The sequence below is a fragment of the Leptodactylus fuscus genome, chromosome 4 (genome assembly GCF_031893055.1).
Source record: "Leptodactylus fuscus isolate aLepFus1 chromosome 4, aLepFus1.hap2, whole genome shotgun sequence".
In the NCBI taxonomy this organism is placed as follows: Eukaryota; Metazoa; Chordata; class Amphibia; order Anura; family Leptodactylidae; genus Leptodactylus; species Leptodactylus fuscus.
In genome coordinates this window covers 121,240,835-121,258,346 of record NC_134268.1, presented here as the reverse complement: position 1 = coordinate 121,258,346, position 17,512 = coordinate 121,240,835, and the positions used below count along the sequence as shown (strand labels likewise).

At 41.8% G+C, this 17,512-nt stretch overlaps 1 protein-coding gene across 1 annotated transcript in view; it reads left to right on the top strand.

Moving 5' to 3' along the window:
• The window catches only part of ELP2 (elongator acetyltransferase complex subunit 2), a 116,299-nt gene that overhangs the window by 58,694 nt on the left and 40,093 nt on the right, over positions 1-17,512 (top strand). The gene's annotated exons all lie outside the window — the stretch shown is intronic.

Genomic DNA, 17,512 nt, shown 5'->3' with positions numbered 1-17,512 from the left:
AGATCGATAGACGTTAGAATAGCCACTGCAGTAAGTCAAGTGCACGCAAGCGTTTTATTGCATTTACAATTACTGTAACTTGATTATAAAAGCACATCCTGTGCCATTTTGTGTTGAAATGTAATGTCACATTATAGCTTATTATCTAACAGCCTATATGGCCATGTAGCAATGGTCTTTTATGCCGTGAAAAATCCATAATGTGGACATCAACTAAGGGTTTTATAAACATTAAGCTCAAGCCTCCAAAGATTCACTGATCTATCAGCAGATATATGAAAAGATTTTAAATTTTTCACACTTGAAAGATTTAAAAATTTCCTCCTATAATCTGAAGTACTTGGTACCAGATGCAATTTCTTCCTTTAAAGGGGCTCTATCAGCAAAATCATGCTGATAGAGCCCCACATATGCGTGAATAGCCTTTAAAAAGGCTATTCAGGCACTGTAAAAGTTAAATTAAACTACCCCGCCGTTTTAAAATAATAACTTAAAAAAGAATGTGATCTACTTACTGAAGGTGCACGCTGGGCGGGCATTCAGGGTGCGCCGTCTTCTTCTTCCCCGCCTCTTCTTCCTCTGACGTCTTCGGGTCCCGTCCTCCTCTGGCGCTTGCTCGCGGACACTGATAAAAAAAAAAATAGCCCGGGCGCATGCGCAGTAGCCGTAGTAGAAGCCGCGTGCTACTGCGCATGCGCCCGGGCTATTTTTTTTTTTTTTTGTCAGTGTCCGCGAGCAAGCGCCGGAGGAGGACGGGACCCGAAGACGTCAGAGGAAGAAGAGGCGGGGAAGAAGAAGACGGCGCACCCTGAATGCCCGCCCAGCGTGCACCTTCAGTAAGTAGATAACATTCTTTTTTAAGTTATTATTTTAAAACGGCGGGGTAGTTTAATTTAACTTTTACAGTGCCTGAATAGCCTTTTTAAAGGCTATGCACGCATATGTGGGGCTCTATCAGCATGATTTTGCTGATAGAGCCCCTTTAAAGCAGGGGTAGACAACCTGTGACACGCCAACTGCCGTGGAACTAAAAGTTCCAGCATGCCTACTTTCTCTGCTCTTCTTAGAGGCACCCTTGGAAGTGAGTGGAGTATGCTGATGGCTCCAAAGGTTTATACCTGCATTTAAAGCATACTGGATCATCAGCCCATAACATGTGTTATAACCATGCAACTGCTAATAAATGTAGTCAATGGTTCTCCAGACATAAACTTTCTGATAACCCCCCCTCCCCCTTTCAATAGTACAGTAAGAGCTTTGAGGGATTTAAGATCTCCATCTTCAAGTCAAATCCTGTGTGTGTATGTATGTAAGGATCTGCCTGTCAGACTGGACCCATGCCTGACATTAGGCTTTTTCCAATGACTGCTGTTGTTGCATTAATATCTTGTCCAAGTATATGTGTTTTTTTCAATGTAGGAGACAAATTCACTTATGCTAGACACCTCTGCCAGGCTGTTGCCTGTGTGAACATGGAATCCGCCATGCTGAAATCTGATGTTCCTGACACTTTTTTTTTTTTTTTTCTTTTGATCAGTAGCTACTAGGAGGCTTCCATGCATATAAACTTATTCATTGAGCCTGGTGAACTTAGCTGTTTTAGTGGACTTTAATATAATGTTTATTGCAGTTTTATTTGGGAGACTAGTCAAAATGAAACCACCTCTGTCGTCCCTCTCACTGTGCAGAGACTTGTCTTATTACATCTCTGCCTGTCCATTAAGAGGAGTTGTGGCAATTTATGAGTATGGTGGTAAATTGCTGGTACTCTTCTGTTAAAGTAAGGAAACCTCACAAAGGTCACTGAATTAAATTTAAAAAGACAAAAGTATTAATACATTTACTAAAAATCAAATAAAGAAAATCAGACTTTTTTTTTTTTTTTTTTTTGAATTGAGGTTCAACAGGTTAGTTAAGAAACAAACTAATGAAACTGGCCTGGGCTAAAATGATGGGACCCTTAGAAAAGATTGCAGAGAATGTGTTCATAGGGAGAAGTGCTAAACTCTGTATACCATCTTCCAAAAGCCACAACCCTTTTTTTTTTTTTTTTTTTTTTAATTTTTCAATTCATAGGTGGTCTTAATTTTTCTCACACAAATTGTTCTTCGTACTAGCACAGTTTTATATTCCTGTATTCCATATGGTGTACTGTGATGGTACCCTCTTAGTTTTTAAGGACTTGTACTTGCTTGGCGTTATTCCCAGATTATGTGCTTAGGTTTTTTTTTAAAACAATGCATTGATCTATAAGGAACTACCTTCCAAAAGGTGGTTCTAAAGCTCTACCAGTGAGTTCTTATTTGCATGTTCTTTACTTTGAATTTTTAGCAGGACATACATGTTCTAATAAGCCCAATTACTGAAACCTTTATTGATAAATAAAGTTTATGCAAAGATTCAATATTTACAATGTTGACCCTTATTTTTCAAAACTTCTGCAATTTGCCCTGGCATGCTAGATATCAGCACCTGGAACAAATCCTGACTGATGGCAGTTCTTACCTAATCAGTGCTTGGGGTTTATCACCGTTTCTTTGTTTGTCCACGCACATTTTGAGTATTGATAATAAGTTCTCAATAGGTTTTAGATCTGGAAAGCATTCACAAAATTGCAATATTTTGTTCACTGAGCCACTTAGTTATCATTTTTGCCTTGTGACACAGTAATCTTTCATGCAAAATCAAGACCAATTGAACATTTTTGCTGGATTATAATTAAAGGGTTTGTCCACTTTCAGACCTATATTGATAGACTAATGTTATTGTCTGTATTATAAAAAAGTTTTGCAATTTTCCAATATACTTTCTTTACCAATTCCTCACACTTTTCTAGATCTCTGCTTGCTATCATTTATTCTGTTACTTTTAGTGGATAAAAGTCTGACCATGGTCATGTGATGAGCACACAGGTGTGCAGATCATTACCAGGAAGAGGTCTGATTACTGTGCTGTGACTATAATGAGCTGTGCACCTCTGTGTCATCACATGACGATAGACTGTACCTCACATGACCATGGTCAGACTTTTATCCACTAGAAGTAGGCAGAATAAATAACAGGAAGCTGAGATCTAGAAAACTGTGACTATACAGAAAAGGACCTATCCAACCAACTTCTACAGAAGTATCAAATGGATAAAAGGATCCGCGCTTACCAACCGTAGTTCTTGTTGCATTCGTTTATTAAAGCCTCACACACAACGCGTTTCGAAACCGGAAGCTGGTTTCTTCTTCAGGTGCACAAAGGACATCTATGTCCTTTGTGCACCTGAAGAAGAAACCAGCTTCCGGTTTCGAAACGCGTTGTGTGTGAGGCTTTAATAAACGAATGCAACAAGAACTACGGTTGGTAAGCGCGGATCCTTTTATCCATTTGATACTTCTGTAGAAGTTGGTTGGATAGGTCCTTTTCTGTATAGTACCATGCATACGTGTTTTCACGGTTAAGATCTGCCAGCTACTAGCCATTTTGTCTATGAAGTGATATTTGAGTGCTGTGATCACTTCACAGCGCTTAAAGGTGATTATATGTTGAATAATACTTTGTGGAATCACTTTAAAAGGGTAATGCACAAGGTGCCGCGCGGTGCTCTCTCTTCTGTTTTCTTCTAGAAAACTGTGAGGAATTCATATTGTTCTGAAAGTGGCCATCCCCTATAATGAGCGATTTATTTATTTTTTTATTTCTTTAAAAACATCCTTTTTTACATGTAATTTCTCCTATTGACATGCCAAGCCATGCCACTGAATTTTAGTTTCAGTGATATGCATGTCAGCAATCCTGGTTGGAAAGCATAATTAGGGCTAGTTCACATGTGCGGCACCCGCCTGCCGCGACTATCGCGGTTGCGGCTTTCCCCTCCTATTTCGGCTCAAATGAATGAGCCGACACAGGAGGGTGCTGCCGCTAGGCGGAAGCCACGGTCCAGCGTGCCGCGGCTTCCGCCTGAAGAAAGGACATGTCGCTTCTTTTCTCCGCTAGCAGCAGCCCGCTGCTAGTGGAAAAAAGAAGCCCAGCGGTCTGCATAGACCACCATTGTAAAGGGACGGATTTTGAAGCGAAATCCGCTGTCAAAATCCGTCCCTTTGTTCACTTGTGAATGAGCCCTAATAATACATTTTATTTATATAGCGCCAACATATTCCGCAGCACTGTACCATTTGTAGGGTTCAAATACAGACAAAAAGATACATTATAAAGAAAGTCATTTCACACAATGGGACTGAGGGCCCTGCACGCAAGAGCTTACAATCTATGAGGTAGAGGGGCTGACACAAGTGGTAGCATGGTAGCAGGGAGCATTGCTTATACAGTGGTCAGATAATGTTGTAATAGAGGTAACGCTGGGTTCACACCTGCGTTTGGGGTCTCCGTTCTATGGTTTCCGTCTTCTGCATGCCAGAAGACGGAAACCATAGACTGGGTCCGGCCGTGAGCGGCGGAGAGCGTTTTAGGCTCTCCGCCGCGAAACCGGATTTTTTTATCCGGACACAGAGTACTGCATGTCCGACTCTGTGTCTGGATTATAAAACTCGGTTTCGCGGCGGAGAGCCTAAAACGCTCACCGCCTCGCACGGCCGGACATTTCTCTCACCCATTCAAATGAATGGGTGAGAGAGACTCCTGCAGGTTTCCGTATCCTGCCTGTGTTTTAGGCAGGAAACGGAAACCTAAGTACGGAGTGCCGGGCCGCAGATGTGAACGAGCCCTTACTGTCATTACACAAACATTAAAACTTTTTGAGCCGTCACCAGTCGTGTCCTTTAACGTGGATGGTGCTTGGACATATAAAGTTAGCCTGAAATGGCATCACATCATGTGGGGTAATGTGGGAGCTGGAACAGAGGGTTAAATTTTGGGAATTCTAATTACGGTACGGAAGGGTTTACATTAGGAATTGTGATAGGCCTGTCTGAAAAGACGTGTCTTTAGTTTGCGTTTGAAGCTGTAGAAATTGGGAGTTAATCGGATTGTCCGGGGATAGAGCATTCCAGAGAAGTGGTGCAGCACGGGAGAAGTCTTGTATACGAGCGTGGGAAGTTCTGATAATAGAGGATGAGCGTGGGAAGTTCTGATAATAGAGGATGAGTTAGGTCATTGAGTCAACGGAGAGTACGGGTTGGGCGGTAGACAGAGATGGAGGAAATGAAGGGAGGTGCAGCATTGTGGAGAGCGACTGGCACAGACCAGAGGCATCACTGTAGCGACTGATAGATGAGCCTGGCCACTGCATTTAGAATAGATTGTAGAGGGAAGAGTTTAGTAAGGCGTTACAGTAGTCAAGGCAAGAATGAATCAGAGACAATAAGTGTCTTTAGTGTATCTCTGGTAAGGAAAGGTGTATTCTGGAGATGTTTTTGAGGTGGAGGTGACATGAGTGTGCAAGTGATTGAGCATGGGGGGGCGAAGGAAAGGTCTGAGTCAAACATAACCCTGAGGCAGCGGGCATGCTGCCTAGGAGTTATAGTTAGTCCTGAGACTGCAATGGATATATCGGGGACAGATCTATTAGATGGTGGAAACAGTAGTAGTTCAGTCTTAGAGAGATTTAGTTTCAGATAGAGCGAAGACATGATATTTGACACAGCAGAAAGTCAGTCGCTGGTGCTCTGTATTAGTGCAGGTGTGATGTCACGGGAAGATGTGTATAATTGGGAGTCATCAGCAGAAAGATGGTACGGGAAGCCAAATCTGGTGATGGTTTGTCCAATGGGGGCTGTGTAGAGAGAAAAGAGCAGGGGGCCTAGGACCGAGCCCTGAGGAACCCCAACAGCAAGGGAAAGAGGGGAAGAAACAGAGCCCGCAAATCATACACTGAAAGTGTGGTCTGAGAGATAAGAGGAGAACCAGGAGAGCGCAGTGTCCTTGAGGCCGACTGAGCGGAGCATAGTGAGGAGAATTTGATGGTCAAAAGCTGCAGAGGGGTCCAGAAGAATAAGAAGAGAGAAGTCGCCATTGGATTTAGCCGTCAGGAGATCATTGGAGACTTTTGTGAGGGCCGTTTCAGTAGGGTGCAGAGAGTGGAAACCAGATTGTAAGGGGTCAAGTAGAGAGTTAGCAGATTAAACGAGAATAGACCAGGCGTTCCAAGATTTTAGAGATGGAGACGTTAGAGATGGGTCGATAGTTAGCAGCACAGGACGGATCCAGGGAGGGTTTTTTCAATAGCGGGGTTCTGACAGAATGCTTGAAGGAGGATGGGAACATTCCAGTAGAGAGAGAGAGAGAGAGAGAGAGGTTAAATATTTTAGTAAGGTAAGTCGTGACAGCAGGCGACAGAGATTGGAGAAGGTGTGAGGGGAAGGGGTCACTGCTGCAGGCTGTAGGGCGAGATGAAGAAAGTAGCTGCAATACTTCCTCTTCTGTAACAGGTTCAAAAGATGAGAATGGACAGTCTGAAGTGTGGTTGGTGAGGGGATTTGTACTATGGTAGGTGGGGGAATCAATGCCACCTGGGGATTGGGCAGTTACAGTCCTATGAAAAAGTCCTATGAAAAAGTTTAATCTTAATCATTTTTAGTTCTAAATATTTTGGTGTTTGCAGCAGCCATTTCAGTTTGATATATCTAATAACTGATGGACACAGTAATATTTCAGGATTGAAATGAGGTTTATTGTACTAACAGAAAATGTGCAATATGCATTAAACCAAAATTTGACTGGTGCAAAAGTATGGGCACCTCAACAGAAAAGTGACATTAATATTTAGTAGATCCTTCTTTTGCAAAGATAACAGCCTCTAGTCACTTCCTGTAGCTTTTAATCAGTTCCTGGATCCTGGATAAAGGTATTTTGGACAAACAATTCAAGTTCAGTTAAGTTAGATGGTCGCCGAGCATGGACAGCCCGCTTCAAATCATCCCACAGATGTTCAATGATATTCAGGTCTGGGGACTGGGATGGCCATTCCAGAACATTGTAATTGTTCCTCTGCATGAATGCCTGAGTTGATTTGGAGCAGTGTTTTGGATCATTGTCTTGCTGAAATATCCATCCCCGGCGTAACTTCAACTTCGTCACTGATTCTTGAACATTATTCTCAAGAATCTGCTGATACTGAGTGGAATCCATGTGACCCTCAACTTTAACAAGATTCCCGGTGCCGGCATTGGCCACACAGCCCCAAAGCATGATGGAACCTCCACCAAATTTTACAGTGGGTAGCAAGTGTTTTTCTTGGAATGCTGTTTCTTTTTGGACGCAATGCATAACGCCTTTTTTTTATAACCAAACAACTCAATCTTTGTTTCCAAAATGAAGTTGGCTTCTCCAAATGTGCTTTTGCATACCTCAGGCAACTCTATTTGTGGCGTACGTGCAGAAACGGCTTCTTTCTCATCACTCTTCCATACAGCTTCTCCTTGTGCAAAGTGTGCTGTATTGTTGACCGATGCACAGTGACCCCATCTGCAGCAAGATGATGCTGCAGCTCTTTGGAGGTGGTCTGTGGATTGTCCTTGACTGTTCTCACCATTCTTCTTCTCTGCCTTTCTGATATTTTTCTTGGCCTGCCACTTCTGGGCTTAACAAGAACTGTCCCTGTGGTCTTCCATTTCCTTATTATGTTCCTCACAGTGGAAACTGACAGGTTAAATCTCTGAGACAACGTTTTGTATCCTTCCCCTGAACAACTATGTTGAACAATCTTTGTTTTCAGATCATTTGAGAGCGGGCTGTCCATGTTCGGCGACCATCTAACTTAACTGAACTTGAATTGTTTTGTAGAAAGAAATGGTCCAAAATACCTTCATCCAGGATCCAGGAACTGATTAAAAGCTACAGGAAGCAACTAGAGGCTGTTATCTTTGCAAAAGGAGGATGTACTAAATATTAATGTCACTTTTCTGTTGAGGTGCCCATACTTTTGCACCAGTCAAATTTTGGTTTAATGCATATTGCGCATTTTCTGTTAGTACAATAAACCTCATTTCAATCCTGAAATATTACTGTGTCCATCAGTTATTAGATATATCAAACTGAAATGGCTGTTGCAAACACCAAAATATTTAGAACTAAAAATGATTAAGATTAATAGGGGTGCCCAAACTTTTTCATAGGACTGTATTTCCTGACGGATCTTATCAATTTTATCATGGAAATAAGTGACCAGGTCATCAGCACTAAGGTCTGTGCATGGCGTCTGCAACTTGGGTGTGAGTAAGAAGTGAAAAGTTTCAAAAAGCCTTTTAGGGTTGCTGGAAAGAGAAGAGATGAGAGCAGTGAAATAGCCTTGTTTGGCGAGGTAAAGGGCAGAACTATGTGTGTTAAGCATAAATTTGAAGTGGAGGAAATCTGCAGGTGAATGTGATTTTTCTCTACAGACGTTCGGCACATCTAGAGCATCGCTGAAGAAAACGTGTCTGTGGCGTGTGCCTGGGTTGCTGCCTCCTATGTGGGATTTTACGAGTGGAGGGGAGCCACGTCATCCAGTGCATTTTTAAGGGTTTCATTATAGTGACTGGTGGCCAGATTGGGACAGGAGATTGAGAGATGGGGGACAGAGAGGACTGTTGAGTATCTGAGAGGTGCTGGGCGTTGATAGCATGCAAATTCCTATATGTGTGTTGGATTGGTGTACCTTGTGAAGGGGAGAGAGCAGTGATGGTGAGAGATAGAAGGTTATGATCAGAGAGTGGCAGAGAAGAGTTAGTAAATTTAGAAACTGTGAGGAGTCAATGGAAAACAAGATCAATCATGTGTGGCAGAAGAAGAACATTGTGAAAGACCAAAAGAAGTGGTTATTGAGAGAAACTGTGAGGCAGCTGGGGAGACAGGGGTGTCAATAGGAATGTTAAAGTCACCCATGATGAGGGTATTCATTTCATTCGATAAAAAGTGGAGAAGCCAAGAAGCAAAGTGGTCCAAAAATTGGTAGGGGTGGACGGTAGATCACGGCTACACGTAAAGGAAACTGGACAGAAAAGTCTGATCGCATGGAGTTCAAATGAAGGGAATGTGAGTGAGGGTACCGGTGGAATAGACTAAAAAAATGCACTGTGGCGACAGGAGTAAGCCTACCCCACCACCCTGCCTATTATCAGGCCTAGAGGTATGTGAGAATTGTAGGCAACCATGAGACAGAGCAGCAGGGGAGGCTGTATCTAGCTGCTGGATCCAAGTTTCAGTAAGGGCGAGCAGGCTGAGGGATTTACTAAGGAATAAGTCTTTAATATATTCTAGTTTGTTACACACTGAGTGGGCGTTCTAGAGAGAGCAGTTAAGAGACGGGGGAGAGATGAGGAGAAGGAACACGGTAAATATTAATGAGGTTTGTAGGCCTTCTATGTGTGCAAGAAGAAGAGTTAGTGAAAGAAGGAATACAGTTAGTGACTTATCTTTTTGCCAGTGGCAGTGTGAGACAGGATGGCATTTATGCAAAATAGATGTGAGCAAGTTTACATCCATTAGACTTACATTTTCTATAATTTTGCGATTAATTTCCCAGCTCTAATTCCCTAACTTCCTTTGGATGAAAAGCTGATAATGATGATTTCCTCTCTATAGCCCTGTTGCTCACATACTACCGATTGTGTGAGAGGGATGAACTGTCAGGTCATCTTGTTCCCATTACCCAAGGGATTGGATATGAAATTTTGTCAACAGGGCAGTATTGAGCATTAAAGTACATTTAACTTTTTATAATGCTAGGCAACCCCTTTAAAGGGATTTTTCCATCTCCCTGTTTCAATAGCTTTGCCTGCTGTCTCTTCTTCTCACTTCCTATATTCCCATCCTACCCTCCCAGCTTGCTGAACAGGACACTATGAAGGTATCACAATACTTTTGATGCTAGAAATCTAATATAAATGCAGATCAGATAATATACAGATGCTTGTAGAGAAGGGACTCCGTGTTATCTGTGTGGTTACATATAGAGATAACACTGGGCTTTATAAGCAAACTGTGATTAACTGAACTGATTGTCCTGCAGAGCTATAGATAACAGTGCAAGCAGTGAGTGATGTCACTTGTCCTATCACACAGATCCGGTGTTATGGAAACGCTGGGCAAACAATGGGAGGAATAAGTTCACACATAACAGGCAAACAAAGCAGCATTTCTACATCAATATCTGTAGGGAAACTCTTCAATTCAAATAAGCTACCAGTATAGATAGGAGATTAAGATGGGAATAACTCTTGAATGCTACAGACCATTTTGTTATTCTCAAACTTGTAGTTTTAGAACACCAATAGCTATTACACATTTCTTTCAGAGATCTGTGATGTGCAAGTTTTATACTACCTGGTGCATTAGAAAAAAAACATTAGTATTCTAGTAATAAAATATATATATATATATATATATATATATATTTATATATATATATATATATATTTTCTAGAACCGATGGTATAGTCCCTTAGTACTGTAATAAAACCTGATATTGTGTTAGGCACTGTTGTTTGTGATTATTCTTCCTGACTCATTAGGCAAATGTGCATAGAAAATAAACAAAAATCTGTGTATTTTTATTTGTTTGGGTTTACCTTGCCTGACAAAGTGTGATTTGCGGCTGTAAGAAAATAAATATATAAGAATAATGTGCTGAATAACTGTTTGTTGCCTGAAAAATCTATTCAGTAGGTCTGTGAAAGAACCAGGCTTGTTGCTAGGCAACAAGACAGCATGAGGAGCTAGTCATCTAAAACAAATAAAATGTAATGATGTGACTTTTTATTTTGGCTCCGAGGGGCACCTTTGTGGGGCTGCAGTATGAGCAGCCTTGTTATTGTTGTGCTCCATTAGCAGGAATCTGGTTACAGCCTCTGATACAACCACGTAACAGATCCTTCTAAGTAGCTTCCACATCTTTCGACCATCAAATCAAAAGTTGCCATTGGTGGTGATCTGCTTGCTGTCACCTCCACCAGTTAGTAAAACCAGAGCTGCAGGGCTTGTTGTATAAATGTGTTCCAGCCCATGGCCTTTCTCTGACTTTCTATCAAGGCTATGGTTTCTCCATGTGGCTCTCTTGGCCAATAACTACCTCCATCACAAGGAATGCAAAACACCATGCCACAGTTTTCTTTCTTTATGGTTTTATTATGAATCTGTTTGAAAAAAACATGTAAAATCAGTGGCATACAGAGGTACAGTAAGGGCCTATAGGCATATATATATATATATATATATAGTATATGGGTGTAGTACAACACCAATCTATAATAGAGCTGTGTACATTAGTTTTTATATGGATCTAATGGGACCACTGCCTGAAGTAAAGCCAAACTGAACAAGGAAATACCGTATATACTTGAGCATAAGCCGAGTTTTTCAGCACAGTTTTTGTGCTGAAAAAGCCCCCCTCGGTTTATACTTGAGTCAAGCAAGAAAAAAAAAATCTATGACCATCTGCAATAGTAATGTATAGAAACTCACATAATATAGTGAAAAAAAAAAAAAAGAATTTAAAAAATAAAAAAATAAAATGTTCTAAATCACTCCTTTCCTTAGAATACATATAAAAGTAGAAAATGACTGTGAAACATATACACATTAGGTATCCCTGTGTCTGAAAGTGCCCGGTCTACTGAATATAGGGTATCTGCAGTGCTCCTGTTCCGTCGGGAAGGGGTTAATAGGAGCACTGCAGATACCCTATATTCAGCCAGGCTGAATCCCCCCCCCCCCCCCCCTTCCCCTTCGGCTTATACGCGATTCGATAAGTTTTCCCAGTTTTTTTGTGGTAAAATTAGGGGCCTCGGCTTATATTTGAGTCGGCTTATACTCGAGTATATACGGTAAATCAATGATTTTAGTGAACATTTTCTCACAGAACTGTAACTCATACAACTTATTTGTTTCTGGTCTCTAACCTGCTGCAAGAAAGAAAGAGGATGAGGTAATCAATATACACTCAACATATGAAAACATACAAAAGTTTTTATCAAAATATATACATATATATATGTGTGTGTGTGTGTATATATATATATATATATATATATATATATATATATATATATACAGTCCCATGAAAAAGTTTGGGCACCCCTATTAATCTTAATCATTTTTAGTTCTAAATATTTTGGTGTTTGCAACAGCCATTTCAGTTTGATATATCTAATAACTGATGGACACAGTAATATTTCAGGATTGAAATGAGGTTTATTGTACTAACAGAAAATGCGCAATATGCATTAAACCAAAATTTGACCGGTGCAAAAATATGGGCACCTCAACAGAAAAGTGACATTAATATTTAGTACATCCTCCTTTTGCAAAGATAACAGCCTCTAGTCGCTTCCTGTAGCTTTTAATCAGTTCCTGGATCCTGGATGAAGGTATTTTGGACCATTTCTTTCTACAAAACAATTCAAGTTCAGTTAAGTTAGATGGTCGCCGAACATGGACAGCCCGCTCTCAAATGATCTGAAAACAAAGATTGTTCAACATAGTTGTTCAGGGGAAGGATACAAAACGTTGTCTCAGAGATTTAACCTGTCAGTTTCCACTGTGAGGAACATAGTAAGGAAATGGAAGACCACAGGGACAGTTCTTGTTAAGCCCAGAAGTGGCAGGCCAAGAAAAATATCAGAAAGGCAGAGAAGAAGAATGGTGAGAACAGTCAAGGACAATCCACAGACCACCTCCAAAGAGCTGCAGCATCATCTTGCTGCAGATGGTGTCACTGTGCATCGGTCAACAATACAGCGCACTTTGCACAAATAGAAGCTGTATGGGAGAGTGATGAGAAAGAAGCCGTTTCTGCACGTACGCCACAAATAGAGTTGCCTGAGGTATGAAAAAGCACATTTGGACAAGGCAGCTTCATTTTGGAAACAAAAATTGAGTTGTTTGGTTATAAAAAAAAAAGGCGTTATGCATGGCGTCCAAAAAGAAACAGCATTCCAAGAAAAACACATGCTACCCACTGTAAAATTTGGTGGAGGTTCCATCATGCTTTGGGGCTGTGTGGCCAATGCCGGCATCGGGAATCTTGTTAAAGTTGAGAGTCGCATGGATTCCACTCAGTATCAGCAGATTCTTGAGAATAATGTTCAAGAATCAGTGACGAAGTTGAAGTTACGCCGGGGATGGATATTTCAGCAAGACAATGATCCAAAACACTGCTCCAAATCAACTCAGGCATTCATGCAGAGGAACAATTACAATGTTCTGGAATGGCCATCCCAGTCCCCAGACCTGAATATCATTGAACATCTGTGGGATGATTTGAAGCGGGCTGTCCATGCTCGGCGACCATCTAACTTAACTGAACTTGAATTGTTTGTCCAAAATACCTTTATCCAGGATCCAGGAACTGATTAAAAGCTACAGGAAGCAACTAGAGGCTGTTATCTTTGCAAAAGGAGGATCTACTAAATATTAATGTCACTTTTCTGTTGAGGTGCCCATACTTTTACACCGGTCAAATTTTGGTTTAATGCATATTGCACATTTTCTGTTAGTACAATAAACCTCATTTCAATCCTGAAATATTACTGTGTCCATCAGTTATTAGATATATCAAACTGAAATGGCTGTTGCAAATACCAAAATATTTAGAACTAAAAATGATTAAGATTAATAGGGGTGCCCAAACTTTTTCATAGGACTGTGTATATATATATATATATATATATATATATATATATATCTCTCTATCCTATTAATATTATAAATGTGAAATGTTTGTGAGTTTGTGACTTTGGATGTTCGGATGTTTGGCGGTCAATCACGCAAAAACCGCTCCACCGATTTTTCTGAAATTTTCCACAAACATAGTCACTACACTGGATTGCGCAATAGGCTACTTTTCGTCACAATAGCGCACATACATTTTTCCCAGGAGCCCCACAAAACCCAAACTCACATCACTATCTCTGCAATCTCACACACTTTGGACCATAGCAAGCCACAAAATTCATATTACCCTCTACAGCAGAGGTCAGCAACCCCTGGCACACATGCCAAGAGTGGCACTCCTGCCATATTTCACTGGCATGCCAGCAGCACAGGACCTGCAAGAGTTAAATGAAGTCCGTGCTCTGCTAGAGCTGAGGCATAAGGACACTCCCCTTTGAGAGGGGTGCAGGAAACCCAGGGTGTGGAGCTTAATCGCTCAAGTCTCTGCCTGCTATAGTGATAGCTCCTGCCATCTGCACCCTGCAAACATTCCCCGAGGAGGACAGGAAGCTGCTAGCAAACAAAGTAAGAAACACACAGGTCCCTTCCTTTAGTTCCTATTCTCATTAATGTCAGGCATTTGGGGTTATTGGTTTAGTGTTAGTAACTCCATGTGCCTCACATTAATAGTAATAAACCCCATCATGTCCCTCATATTAACCCCTGTGTGCCCCATATAAAGGTTACTAATATGTGAGACATATGGAGGTACTAATAAAAGACCTCAATAATGAAGATACTTAAAGGGTGCATTCAGACTACGTAACGCCGGGCGTGTATGAGAGCCGTACACGCCGGCATTACGGCAGACTGCCGAACACTTCCCATTCACTTCAATGGGAGCGCTCGTAACAGCGGCGTTTACGAGCGCTCCCATTGAAGTGAATGGGAAGTGTTCGGCAGTCTGCCGTAATGCCGGCGTGTACGGCTCTCATACACGCCCGGCGTTACGTAGTCTGAATGCACCCAAAGAGGACCTTTCACCACTTTTGGGCACATGCAGTGTTATATACTGCTGGAAAGCTGACAGTGCGCTGAATTCAGCGCACTGTCGGCTTTCCCGATCTGTGCCCGGTGTAAAGAGCTTATGGTGCCGGTACCGTAGTGCTCTATGGTCAGAAGGGCGTTTCTGACCATTAGCCAGAGACGTCCTTCTGCCTCGCGGCGCCTATCGCGCTGTGCTGTGGAGCGGTGAGGAACGCCCCCTCCCTCTGCTCGCAGTACTCGTCCATAGACGAGCATTATCAGGAGCGGGAGGGGGGAGTTCCTCCCCGCTCCACAGCACAGCGTGATTGGCGCCGCGAGGCAGAAGGACGTTCCTGGCTAACTGTCAGAAACGCCCTTCTGACCATAGAGCACTACGGTACCGGCACCGTAAGCTCTTTACACCGGGCACAGATCGGGAAAGCCGACAGTGCGCTGAATTCAGCGCACTGTCAGCTTTCCAGCAGTATATAACACTGCATGTGCCCAAAAGTGGTGAAAGGTCCTCTTTAATTATTACCTCCAAGTCTCTCACATATCAGTAACTAGAGATAAGCGAGTACTGTTCGGATCAGCCGATCCGAACAGCACGCTCCATAGAAATGAATGGATGCACCTGGTACTTCCGCTTGGACGTAGCTGGCGCGCTTAACCCCCCGCGTGCCGGCTCCGTCCATTCATTTCTATGCGAGCGTGCTGTTCGTATCGGCTGATCCGAACAGTACTCGCTCATCTCTATCAGTAACTCTTACACAGGGGTTAATGTGAGGGACATTATGGAGTTAATTGCTATTAATAAGAGGCACATGGAGTTACTAAACTGTCATGCACAGGGCCAGACTTTATGTTGCTTGCTCAAGAGTATCCTGTGCCCAAAACTTACATGTACTGGCACAAAATAACAAATTATACAATGTCGTATATCGAAGTATATTAACCTGAAATACCTCTGTCCCAAAGACACTATGTACAGTTTCTCAGAACACCGTATAGCAGCTGAAATACAAGTTACCTTCAACACAAAAGTCTCATGTGCTCTCTGAATTACAGAAACAAGATACACAGTTACAGTTCATATCCCAGACCTTATACACAGTACTAAAACCTTACCCGCGCCTGTATTTACCCACTTCTACAATCACCGCAGACGAAGTCGCGGGTACCAGCTAGTTGTATATAAAACAAGGATAAACAACAGGAATACAGGCAAATTCCCGCTAGAGGTCAGCACTGGGATAGATTATAAATCCCAATAATGTTAATATATTGTACTACATCTTTATAACAGTAATACATGGGTATAATTACTGTCCTTAAAAATCCATATATAATAACTCACTTTAATTCAGTTATCTCGGAGTTTGAAGTGCTTACAAGGCAAAGGGAATAGATGGCAACAAAGTAATTACACACATGTGTTTGGCAAAATCCTTATGGCTGGTTAAACAAGCATGTACAAATGACCCTGCGTCTACATAGGGATAGGATTAGCAAGTGCTCAAAGGTACAAGTTTAACTACCTGACCCAAAAAATAGACTAATAGTACCAGCCACCATGCAGTGCTGAGCTGCAGCCCTTGCTCTAGGTAGGCACAATGATGAGATCGAAAGAATTTGATAATGAATCACACATCGTAACTAAATTGCTTACCCATGTAGAAAGTGATCGAGTGACAAAAAGTGATGGAAATGCCCAGGCCGACCGCCCGACGCGTGTTTCGGCGTGTCGCCTTCGTCAGGGGATGGTCATCCTAATGTGCCTGCTGTTAGCACGTAGAAGATTCAACATAAATGATCCATTATTTTTATAAATTCATAAGCTATACAAAAGTATGCGTAGAATAGTGTTTCTCTTGGATTTGAGAGTTACAAGCAGCTTCCTCTGTGCTTATCCAGCACTTTCTCAGTGATCATATGTAATATTTATTTACATGGCGCACCCTTGATAAAGATGAAATGTAGCCATAGGATATAATAATGACAAAGAATTTTAAGCTAACAGATTTGGGCAAAGTTGACAAAAGCCCTTTACTAGTGTCAATGTGGTATTTTAATGTCCACTAGTCCTTCAACAACCTTTGCATTAAAGGGATTCTATCATTTGAATCCAATATTTTAAGACTCTTTGGAATAGCCTTAAAGGCTAATCTTCTCCTTCCTTTAGAAGTCTTCTCCACACTGCCGTTCGGTAGATATCCTGGTTTTCTTCAGTATGTAAATGAGTTTTCTCGCAGTACTGCGTGAGGTCCCCTGCGCTCAAACAGCACTGGGGGCGTCCCCAGTGCTGTGAGAAAACTCTCCAGTGATGGCCTCCATCTTCTTCTGGCATACCTCTCCCTGATGTCTTCTTCCAATGGTTTCTTCTGTATTTAAATATCACACATGTGCAGTCTGCTCTGCCAGTGGGTAGAGCCGACTGCGCATGTCCGTGGCCATTTCCTTGTGGCCGCTTACACAGCGAGAAAACTCATTTGCATACCGAAAAAAACGGGATATCTACTGAACGGCGGCACGGAGAAGACTTCTAAAGGTAAAAGAAGAATAGCCTTTAAGTCTACTCCTACGTATTAGTCTTAAAAAATAGGATTCAAATGATAGAATCCCTTTAATTACAGTGCTTGTACATGGCGAGTAACACAATTTCTGCTCATTGTATGACTTGATATTTAGCATTTTTTAGCCTTTTTTCCCTTTTGCAGTCTGTGTTTTGAAATTTACAGTTCTCGCTGAGCTAAGTGGAAACAAGCTGTTGTGATTTCTTCTACACAATACACACAAAGTAGAGGAGAACCCTGCTTCTTAAAGAGGACTTTTTATGTTCTCATGAATGTGTTTTTATACTGTATAACGCTAGAAAGTCGACAGTGTTCTGAATTCACCGTCTGCTTTCCCA